The 12,165-nt window shown below is 44.4% G+C and overlaps 1 long non-coding RNA gene across 1 annotated transcript in view; it reads left to right on the forward strand.

Moving 5' to 3' along the window:
* Positions 1-252: 252 nt before the first annotated feature.
* LOC115088812 overlaps positions 253-12,165 on the forward strand; it is a 56,992-nt gene continuing 45,079 nt past the window's right edge. The window contains exon 1 of the long non-coding RNA XR_003855903.1: positions 253-314. This is a non-coding gene — a long non-coding RNA (uncharacterized LOC115088812). The remainder of the gene's footprint in view (positions 315-12,165) is intronic.

The following is a 12,165-nucleotide window of genomic DNA, read 5'->3' on the forward strand; positions in this document are numbered from 1 at the left end:
ATCTATTGAAATTAAAACTTAATTTATTTGTAATCAAGGTTGATTGATCAGTTAGAATTATACATAATGACTCTAATGGCGATTGGCCAAAAATGATCAGCTGAGTCATTCAAAATGGTGTCAGTAAACATAAAATCCACATTACTGGGGTATAAATGGCATGGTTAATTGCAGCATTGTTTGTTGAGGATGTATGTGGCAAATACATGTGATGCTAATTATGACTTTTTTATTTTGATAGGATTGAAATAGACTCTGTCCAAATATACAGTGAAGAGCCCTTGAAGAAGGCAACGAGACACAACATTTGTCAGGTAGGATTGGACAGGACTCTGCCATTTTAAAAGAACTGAAGTACTAATAGTATTCAGCTCTAAAAAGAGATCTAGAGTTAGATATTTCAGCTGGACATCCCGGCGGAAACTGCAATAAAGTTAAGTGCTTTTTAGCCAATATATACTGTATTTTTAATTGCAAATCTTTTTTTCTAAAAACAGAAAAAGGACTATAAGAATCCTATGATTAAATTGTGGAGCCAGAGTTCTTTGTATACAGATTGAGTTATAAGCCATTGTTGGATAAATTACAATGCTCCTGAATTAAGATTTGCTCCTTCGTATGAGAGTCTTTTAAATCAACAATACAATTCTTTCAGTTTTTTATACCCTGCACTCTAATTTGTTTGTGGGAGTGGGGGGTTGTCTTTTGAGTTGAACATTTACATAGGTATAACATCCAAAGCCAAGTCTCTTCATAAGTTTGACTAATGGTGCTAGATAAATATTGAAAAGCATAGGGGACAAGATAGATCACTGAGAGACCCCACAAGTAAGATGAGTTTTTTATGCTATTGGATTCCAATCTACCAAAAACATCCTCTTGTTAAGAAAGAATTTAACCACTAGGAGCAGGGTGTGTACAAAAGGTCGAGAAACATGTACAGGCACAAAGCCGTCTTGAAGTATCAGTAGAATTTTTATTCCATCAAATCAATTATCAGGCAGACATATTTTGTAGATTAAAGCAGTATAATCAGTTCATAATAACAGCACTGTGAGTCCCCCAACACGGGCCGTGTTTTGCACTGGCTGCTTCGGGAGGGAAAGTGTAGAAGACCAAAAGGATCTTTAACAATGATGGAACATGAATATCTCTGTATGTGTCATCAAATATTCAGAAAACCAAACTGGAAAAGTATCAAAATCGTTAAAGCCAAGTAGGTTTGTCTCTACCACATAGGGATTACTGGCTCAGAGAACAGGCACTGTGAAGTTTTGTGTTTTTGAAAAGATTCCTGCACTTTATCTTTTGACTGGACTGTGCAGTTATTTTTGTTATAGTAAATTTTATTGAACACCATCTACAGTGCCCTGCCTTTTCTTTATCTTGAAGGAAGGTACTAACTCTGTGAGCCAACGGACAGTGAGTACTAATAGGGAGAGTGAAGAGACTAAAAGTGGGTTCCCTGTTCCCCTGCATGGCTTGGGCCTCCCTGTTATGAATCAGAAAGTGGACCCCTGTTCCAAGGTAGAGTCAGCACTACCAAAAAGGGAGTCAACCCTCTTCGGTCTCTACCGTCAGATGTCAAGACCTGATGATGTAGACGTTGAATGAAGGCTTCACCCTGGAAGCTCGTGATCCCCCCAGGAGGAGCCCGTAGGGACCTGGCCGCTGGGACTTAGGAGACTCCCTGGAGTCTGAAGATAGTCTGGATGCAGGCGCCTCCTGCAGGTCGTAGGTTCCAGACAGCTGGCGTCTCCAGCAGGTCATAATCAGTCTGGGAGTAGAAGTCGAAGGATAGTCCTAAGCCGGTCCAAGGGTCGAAGTCCAAAGAGAGGTTGAGAGCCGGTTTAGGAACAGACGGGAGAGTGGTCCGAAGCCAGTCCAGGAGCAACACAGGAGAAGGGTCCAAAGCCAATCTGAAGTCAACGCCAGAGAATCACCACAGCCAGTCCGAAGGTCAGAAGCAAAGAATCAATCCAATGGCGTGGAGGAGCAGAAGCGGGACGAAGAACAGAGCAAATCCAGGAACACGGAACACAGGTAACCAAGCACAGAGCCTCAATACCAAGGCAAGGTCTGAGTATTAGGGATGTGAATTGTTTTTTGACGATTTAAAATATCGCCTGATATATTTTAAATCGTCAAAAATCGTTAGAGGCGCGATACAATAGGAATTCCCCTGATTTATCGTCAAAAATCGTAAATCGGGGGAAGGGGGAGGGCGGGAAAACCGGCACACTAAAACAACCCTAAAACCCACCCCGACCCTTTAAAATAAATCCCCCACCCTCCCGAACCCCCCAAAATGTCTTAAATTACCTGGGGTCCAGTGGGGGGGGGGGTCCCGGTGTGATCTTCCACTCTCGGGCCACGGGTGCGTTAATAGAAATGGCGCCGGCGCTACCTTTGCCCTGTCATATGACAGGACAAAGGTAGCACCTGTCCCCCGACGTCACGAGCGCAGGAGATCGCTCCCGGACCCCCGCTGGACCCCCAGGGACTTTTGGCCAGCTTGGGGAGGCCTCCTGACCCCCACAAGACTTGCCAAAAGTCCAGCGGGGGTCCGGGAGCGACCTCCTGCACTCAAATTGTATTGCCGTATTGCAAAATGGCACCGGCCATACGGCCGGCGCCATTTTGCAATACGGCAATACGGCCATACGGCTGGCGCCATTTTGCAATACGGGAGTATTGCAAAATGGCGCCGGCCGTATGCAATACGGGAGTATTGCAAAATGGCGCCGGCCTTATGGCCGTATTGCCGTATTGCAAAATGGCGCCGGCCATATGGAGCGATCTCCTGCGCTTGTGACGTCGGGGGACAGGAACCAAAATGGCGTCGGCGCTACATTTGCCCTGTCATATGACAGGGCAAAGGTAGCGCCGGCGCCATTTCTATTAACGCACCCATGGCCCGAGAGTGGAAGATCACACCGGGACCCCCCCACTGGACCCCAGGTAATTTAAGACATTTTGGGGGGGTTCGGGAGGGTGGGGGATTTATTTTAAAGGGTAGGGGTGGGTTTTAGGGTTGTTTTAGTGTGCCGGTTTTCCCGCCCTCTCCCGATTTACGATTTACATGATTTAAAAAAAAACAAAACCGCGACGATCCGATTCCCTCCCCCCCCCAGCCAAAATTGATCGTTAAGATGATCGATCACACGATTCACATCTCTACTGAGTATCAGACCTTGCCTTAAATACAGGAACTAGAGGGAGGAGTCCAGGGGGGAGCCATGACAATTTCCTGTCATGGCTCCTTTAAATATTCTCTTCAGCCACGCGCACGGCTCCTAGCAGAGGCAGAAGGGGAGGAGTCAGCCCGGCCAAGAGAATCCATGTGGCCGGGCTTGGCAGTGGCAGCGGCCGCGAAGAAGGCAAAAGAGAAGGCTGCCTGCCACAGCAGGAGCCTCTGACAAAGCTCGACGCCTCGGGTAAGTTTAGTATCACCGCGGCCGCTGGCCCGACCCTGGTCGCGCCCACCACGGCTGCCGGCCCGACCCTGGTTGCGGCCCGCTGTGGCCGGCGGCCATGACACCCAGCCCCGGACGCGGGCCGCTGTGGCCGATGGGCCTAACACTCACCCCATTGATAAAATCCACGCCCCGGGGTTGAAAGGACCAGTGCCCAAGAACTGGAACCTAGCCCTGGGACTGAGTGTGTCCCTTGTACCAATTTGGCTCTAACACTGATATAGGGGGCTACATTAACATTTGTTTCTCCTCAGAAATGAAATAGAACTCAGAGCAGAAAAGAGAGGATTGCAATAACCTTAATTATCAGCTGAATTACATTAAAAATATTTTTTTCTGGTATTTCAACATTAAAGGTGAACATTAAGGGCCTGATTTTCAAAAGCATTTACATGCTTAAAACTGGGTTTTACGTGTGTAAATGCACTTTACCCGTTTAAATGGGCTTTTGAAAATTGTTACAATATATGCTATTGAATTGTCAAAAGGTTTCACCCATGTCAAGTTCATTGAATGCAGGTAAAACCTACTACTACTACTACTACTACTTAACATTTCTATAGCACTATACTTCATATGCAGTGCTGTACAAACATAAAAAATACAGTCCCTGCTAAATTGAGCTTACAATCTAATAAGACAAACATACAGGACAAGAGACTTGGGCTATTTCATAAAGCAAGACAATGGTTAAAAAGAAAAGAAAAGAAAGTTAATTAACAAGACTAAAAGTAGACAATCAGGCATAAGATTTAAAAGTGGTTTCAAAAAGGTGGATCTTTAGATGGGATTTAAACATGGCAAGAGAGGGAGCATAACACACCAGTTCAAGAAGACTATTCCATGCACATGGTGCAGCCAGGTGGAAAGCACGGAGTTGGGAACTGGTGGTAGAGGAGAAGGGCACGATAGAAGTGACTTGTCTGATGAGCAGAGGGCATGAGGAGGGATGTAGAGAGAGATAAGAGAGGAAAGGTAGTGAGGTGTTTCAAAATGAAGGCATTTGTAGGTGAGAAAGAGGAGCTTGAACTGTATGTGGAAGCAGATAGGGAGTCAATGTAGTGAGTTCAGAAGAAGGGTTATATGAGCATAGCAACTTTGGCAAAAGATAAGTCATGCAGCTGAATTTAGGACAGACTGCAGTGGAGAGAGATGGCTTACTGGGAGACCTGTGAGGAGCAGGTTGCAATAGTCTAGGAGAGAGGAGATGAGAGAGTGGATAAGGGTTCTAGTAATGTGTTCAGAAAGGAGAGGACAAATTTTGGCAATGTTATAAAGAAAGAAAATGTCATGATTAGCAGAGTTTTGGATATGTGAAGAGAAGGAGAGAGAGGAGTCAAAGAGGACTCTAAGGTTACAGGCTAATGGGACTGGGCTGATGATTATATTATCCACAGAAACAGAGAAAGGAGGAAGAGGGGAGGTGGGCTTGGGGGGAAAGATAAGGAGCTCCGTCTTGGCCATGTTGAGTTTAAGATGGTGATGGGACATCCAGGCAGTAATGTTAGACAAGCAGAACAAGATCCAGACTAGATTTCAGGTGAAATTTCTGATGTACAAAGGTAGATCTGGGAGTCATCAGCATAAAAATGGTATTGCAAGCCATGATAGGAAATCAGAGCACCAAGTGAATTAATATAGAGTGAGAAGTAAAAAGGACCCAGGACAGAACCTTGAGGCGCACCGATTGTTAGTGGAATGGCAGAAGAGGAGAAACCACCAGAAGAAATGATAAAAGTGTGTTGGGAGAGGTAAGAAGAAAACCAAGACAGGACAGAGTCCCAAAATCCAAGTGAGGACAGAGTATCAAGGAGTAGGTGGTGATCAACAGTGTCAAAAGCAGCAGATAGGTCAGGGAGGATAAGGACAGAGTAAATCTTGGAGCTGGCTCCAATTCCAAAAACTCTTACACAGTCCCTTGGAAACCAGGCCAGGTTCTTTTACTGGTGGGGGAAGGAATTTCTCCTTCAAGACCCTGGGTGGCAGGGTGACTCGAGGACTCTTTTACCTGGGAGAGGTGGAAGTTCTTTATCACTGCTAGTAATGTAGGTACCAATAAGACACAGGAGACTTGGATGGAGGGTCCAAAAAGCTAAACTTTACTGAAGAGGTCTCTGAATAGTTAGTTAATGGCACAGTCAACATCATTTCTTATTACCTCAGGTGGCTCTCACAGTTCCTGGTTTTCCGCTATCTGTGTAAGCGTCTCTTTCTACCAGGGCAAGGGGAACACTCACCTTCCAGGGCATAGATAAATGAGGCTCCCAAGTGGGCAGGGATGTTCTTGTGTAGGCATGAAAAAATTCCTCCAAGGTGGCCAGAAAAAAGAATAACAGTCTGTCTGCAGGGTCCCAATTTTGTCTGCCCCAGGGGTGAAGATTCCAAATGGGGGTCCACGGAATCTGTTCAATTTTGAGTCTTACTCACAATTCTCCAATGTCTAGCCTTTCAGATCCTTGGCTGGGAAAGGATCCATTCAGAAACACACAGCTCTCAGATGCTCCTCCTTCAGGGTAGGAAGGAGGCAACAAAACTCTTCGTCCCAGTTCTTGTAACCCAAAAGTCTTTTCCCAAAACGGAGACCAAAAACCACCAGGAGGTCTTTGCAGCAGGTCATAACCATACCTTTTGTCCTCCAGGAGGTGGCAAAGGGGAAGGTCTTCTCTAGCCTGGGCCCCCAGGGAGAGATTTTGCCGTGATCTCTCTCCAGGCAACACTCAGGGGTTTCACAAGACTTAAAACTTGAAACTAAATAAATGTGACAGAGATATCTTCTTCACAGTCAGCCATAACACGGAAATGAATCCAATCATAACCTTAATATTTACCTTAAGGAATAAAATGGCGAACGCATGCGGGAAGTGGGGACTTGCATCGTTTGCTTGCTCAGGCCCCGATTAAATAAGGTGTGCTCGGCTGTGCACACGTTTTAACATATGAGTGTGCACACTTTTTTTGCATACTCCCAATGTAACAAGGAGTTTGGCGCACTAAAAATGTGCACACAAACATGAGTAAAACTGTGAGCACAAATTAGCACTCCTCCATCCAAATCCCAGGTTAATCAAAGCATCAGCTATTATTCCCCAATGCAGAGAGATGAGCAGGTTTAACTCATGTTTTCTTAATGCTGGAAATTTAACTCTTGGTCAGAGGTGGAGTAATATTTCTGGGGCTAGTGGAAGTCTATGGGGGGGGGGGGGGGCAGAACCTGGAATTCATGGTTACTGTAACTATGAATGTTACTTTGTAAACTATTGTGATTTATACATGGAACAACGGTATATAAAATGTCTAAATAAATAAATACATGATGGAGATTCATGCACCTATAATATATGTGTACAGAAATCCTGTTTTATGCACAAAGAACATGCTTTGTACACACATCAAGTTTATGCACATAAACCATGTTTTATGCACATTAAACATATTTTTGTTTATACATTTTAAGGCTAGCTTGTTTGTTCAAGCTCCTGCTGCATTAGCATGCCATTAACTTACTCCATCGGGAATTAGCTCTCTTTTTAGCTCGTGAGTAAAGAAAATCGTTACCGCAGTTCAGCACACACTTTTTACTCACGTCTTATTATATCTGGGCCTCAGAAAGTTGTTCTATCTGCTCACCTGAATGAATGAGCATTCCTAACCAATGCTCCCATTCTGCCACCTAGTGGATTTACTGCAACAGTCATGTACACTTTCATTAGACTTAATAGAAAGATTTAACATCCATATGCTTTGTATTCACAGATGATGTGCAACTGTGTGTGTGTGTGTGTGTGTGTCAGTTGGGTCTGATCAGTTGATTGCATTCACCAACTTAACAGCTTACCTCTCAAAGGCAGCACTATGGTTAGAGATAAGCTTAAAATAAATTCATCCAGATCGGATGAATTGACAGTTGCCCTGAAGCTATTAAATTAACATCATCCCAAAATAAAAAGTTTGGGGCAATTTTAGACTCTGCATTATTATTTGAACCACACGTTTCACTGATGGCTAAATGCTACTTTATGCAATTACATCTGATTTGAAGGTTATCACATATATTGGACAAGAAGAAACTGACCATAATAATTTACTCATTGGTGGTCAGTCATAGTGACTATTGTAAATCTGTTTTTTGGCCTCCCACAAAATACTATGAAGTGTCTGCAGCTGCTTCAAAACACAGAAGCAAGGTTATTAGTAGAGATAAATTAACCAATCATATCACGCCTGTTCTGAAGGAAGTGCACTGACTTCCTGTAGAACAAAGAGTACAGTTTAAGGTTTTATCTATAATTTCTACATTCTTACACCAAAGGCATCAAAATAATGTGAATGATTTACTTATGTAATAACAGCCTGCAGGACCTTGAGATTTTATCAACAAGCTCTGTTGGCACTAGTACCATCATCCAATTCTAACTGTAAGCTGACGGAAACCAACAGAGTAGGGTCGCCAACTGTCCAGACTGTACAGATTTTTTTGTTTCTTGTCCAGAAGCCAAACAGAGAGCTAAAATATCTGGAAATAGTCCAGATTTTAGTCCTCTGAGATTTGGTTTTTGAGCTGGACTGTGTATTATCTGCTGTGGGGTTTTATCCCCCAATTGATTGGAGAGGTGGTAAGGTGTTGCCTGGTCGAGCTTTACACTGGGAGAAATGGGTGTCAGGGCTGTTTATTCCTGTGCTCCCTTTCCTTGCTGTTCTCAAGGCTTTTCCTTATTGCATGTACTGCTCCATGCTGTGGTCTGACCATCAACCAAAGGAAAAGAGAGAGGCTCTTCAGCCCCATTGGCACGAAGAACAAAGCACATCTAGAGCTGGTCTGAAGAAAAGAAGGAGCCTCACAGGGACTCTGGCAGCCCCCCAAAAAAGAAAAAAGGCCTGGAGCCAGCAGAGCCCTCAGAAGCAAAGGACAGGCCCCGCAAGCTCATCAGCTTGAAGCAAAGGACAGGTCCCATCGGTGTGAAGCAAGGAACAGGCCCCAATGGCGTTCCCCGTCCCGTCGGCAGCCCTAAGAAGAAAAGAGGCCTGGCACTGGCAGAGCCATCAATCAGAAGAAAATGAGAAGCCCCGCAGAGCCATCGGCAGATACCACCCCACCAGCAATTCGAAGAAGAAGAGAGGCCCAACCTGAGTTTGTGTGTGAAAGAGTGTGCATGGGTGTATGTATTTATTTATGTGTTTGTGTAAGAGAGAGAGAGGTGCATGGGTGTAAATGAGAGAATGAGTGTGCATGGGTGTATAAGAGACTGAGTGAGTGTGCATGGGTATGTGTGTATGCAGGAAAAATGCATGGGAGAGTATATATGTGTGTGTGTGATAAAGAGAGAGTGCTTGAATGTATGTGAGTGAGTGAGAGAGAGTGGGTTTGTTGAGTAACTGTGTATTTATATGACAGAGAAGAAAGTTTGTGTGCTCTCCCTCCCCCACCCAATCTATGACAGTCTTGATAATTGGAAATCAAAAGCTGCCAGGTATAGAAAGTGGGGGATTTTTAAAAATCCTTTTTCATTTTAATTATTGGGTATTATTTGATGTATTTACTGGTTTGAAATATTTTATTGGTCTTTAGTTAATTTTTTTAATTTTTTTATTTGAGTTCTTAATTATTGGATATTATTCTATTTGTCAGATGTATTGAAATATTTATTTTTTTATTCATATGTTTTTATAATTATGACTGATATTCTATATTTCATTATTTTATTGTTTTATGAGAAATGGTGTTGTCTGTTTTTTTACATTGCATAAAGGGTTTGGCTTTTGGTTTCCAGTTCATTTTTTGTCTGCATATTTCTATTTTATTTTTGGTCTCTATTCTGTATTTGGTGGTCTGGTCATGTTCTGCATGTGTGACCAAGGTGAGCTATTCTGCTAGCATGTAGTTTCTGTGTAAAGATCTATAACAGCCTGATTTGTTCTGTTTTTCTGATATATTATAGTGTTGCCTTTTCATAGGTAGGGTTGTTACTGTTTGAGTGCTGGCAGTTAATGCTGTTTTGGTGTGGGAGGTTTACTATATTGTAATTTCAATTGTTTATTCATGGCTTTCTGGAGCCAAGTCCACACCCAACACATATTAGACTTAATGCCATATGGGTTTCAAGTGTCTTCTTTTTTTTTTTTGCAATTTTTGCAGTGTTTTCTGGTTGGTACCATAGCAGTGAATGTAAATATAAAATACATGTTATTTTAAGTGATATTTTTACTACAGAAGAATGTACTTTGAAGGTTCTTTTTCATGTAAAATCTGTTATAAATATATAATTTTAATTGTGTGGGGAGAGGGCCCTGGATTCACGGATCTCAAGTCTGTAAGTTTCACCTAGAATACCTAGTACCTTGCACTGGCCCTGATCGGGAGTCACATACAGAAAAGCACATATGGAGAGAGATCATAGCAGCCACCTGGAGCCACACACAGGCAGAGAGACGAAACAGAGATTGCAGGAGACTGGGAGCTGGGAGGGAGATCAATTATATTTTGCACAAATAGTAATAGCACAGCAGAGTCTGACTGTGTTTACTGTCCTCTGGGAAAATGCCAACTGCCTCCTATGGTACAACTAGGGAACAGCTCAAGAGGGTCCAAGAGAGTCCAGATTTATATCCTAGACACACTAGCTAAAATATCTCACTCTTTGGCCTTCAATCTTTGGGATGGACCAGCCTTGACATCTCTGGGGACGGGTTTAGTATGCAGGTTGGGATCAGCCTTCCTTGTGCTCCCAACTCTCCCTAACAGGCTTTTTTTATTTTGTTCTTCCCCCACCTAGGAGGAGCCTTCATCATCTTGGGAGAGGGTAGCCCTAGCCCCTATGAGTGAGTAATCAATAGTAAAACCATCTTATGAAGGCTGCTTGAACACTGAAATGCAAGCAAACAATAGACTAAACTAATTAAAAATATATATATTAGTATGATTTTATTATGATGATGGATGTTTTATATTTCTTGATTTAATTGATTGATGTTTTATGAGGAATAGAGTGATATTTTTGTTTTTACATTGTTTCACTGTATAACACTGTGGCTTGTTGAGTTTTCTAGTTCAGTTTTTGTCTGCACATTTCTAATTATAGTTATGGTCTCTTTATTCTGAATTTGAAGAGTGTTTGTGTTCTGATGTGTGAGGGGTGGCCAACCGGCAAATTGCAGGCTGTATACACTGGCTGTAGAACCGGTGACTTTCCTGAAGAGTAGGGTTGCTGAGAAGGTGTGAGAATGAGAAAGAGAGGGGGCTGCTTTAGGCTGCAGAAGGGCTGACAGCAAGCAAGACTATGATATGGCAGTGCACAAACCATGTTTTTCCATATATAAAATACGAGTTATATGCAAAATATGCTTTCAAAATGTTATCTCTGTCGGTCACAGACGGCTGCGACCGCGAGTACTCACTGCTTGCACCGCGCTCCTGCCCTCCCCAGGTCTGCTCGCTGCATAGGCCTGCCTACACCTCCGTGTTCCTTGGGACTCCTCATGGTGTCATGGACGCCGCTACTTCCTACTTCGATGTCAGGCCTTCTTAGGCACGTGCATGCGTCACAGGCCCCTCCTTTGAAGCTTCTTCGGTGGGAACCTCGGGGACGTCCCTGATTGATGATGTCATCGGATTCTTGTACTTAAGCTCCACCTTCACTCCCAGCAAGCCAATTTGGCAACAAGTTCTGTATGAGTTCTCAACTCCTGCCTCTTGTTCCTGAGACATTGCTACGTGCCTATCTCTTGGATCCTATGTGACACCCGCTCCATTCGGACACTCTCTTCGCTAATCCCGTGACCACCAGGCCCGCCTGCTTCGAGACTGTCTGCGGCCCTCTTCACACTGCCTATCCAACCCGGAGGACCTTCAGTTCCTGCTTTGTTCCCGTGGTCTCCGGTACTCTCGATTCCAGTCTAGCTCGCCTGTTCGTCAACAGCCGCACACCTTTTCTATTGGTGGGCACAACTCTCCGTCACCTCTTCGGGAGACCCCCAGAGGCCCACCTAAATCCAGGCGGTCTGGAATCCAAGGGCTCAACCCGCGGAGTCCCAGGACTGTTATTGGTGAAGTTCCTGTCAGCTTCTGTCTCCTTGTGTGCTCCACCTCCTGGTGGCAGTCGCTCTCTGGGATCCCTCAGAAGGCCGTACCAATATTGTGCCAGGCCAAGGGTCCACCTCTAGCGCAACAGGTTGCCAAGGCCATGGATTCAGCAGAGTCCTCCGCCGTGCAGGCTAATCCAGGCCTGGCTACACTTATCCGGGAGCAGCAGGAATACCTCGAGGCATTGGCCACCTTGGTTGAAGAAATATGAGCCCAACTTGCAGAGTCCGCTATGGCCAACCTTGGAACTCTTCCTAACCACGCTTCCTCTAGTTCATCACCCTCATGGGCATTGCTGGCCCTCCCAGCTCCTCCCCAATTCAGTGGGGACCCTCATCTCTGCTGAGGCTTCATTAACCAGTGTTTCATGCAATTTGCGCCACAACCTTGTCTGGAAACCTTCCTTGTTTCCAGACGAGGTCACCAAGATTCCGTTTATCCTCTCTTGTTTGGAGGGAAAGGCTCTAGCATGGGCCTCCCCACTTTGGGAGCATTCTGATTCCTTACTACAGCAGTTCTCCCAGTTCATTTCCACGTTCCGATGCTCCTTTGATGATCCAGGTCAACAGGCGGTCGCCGGACACCATCTCCTCCACTTCCGCCAGGGCTCCC

Source organism: Rhinatrema bivittatum, chromosome 3 (assembly GCF_901001135.1).
Source record: "Rhinatrema bivittatum chromosome 3, aRhiBiv1.1, whole genome shotgun sequence".
NCBI lineage: Eukaryota > Metazoa > Chordata > Amphibia > Gymnophiona > Rhinatrematidae > Rhinatrema > Rhinatrema bivittatum.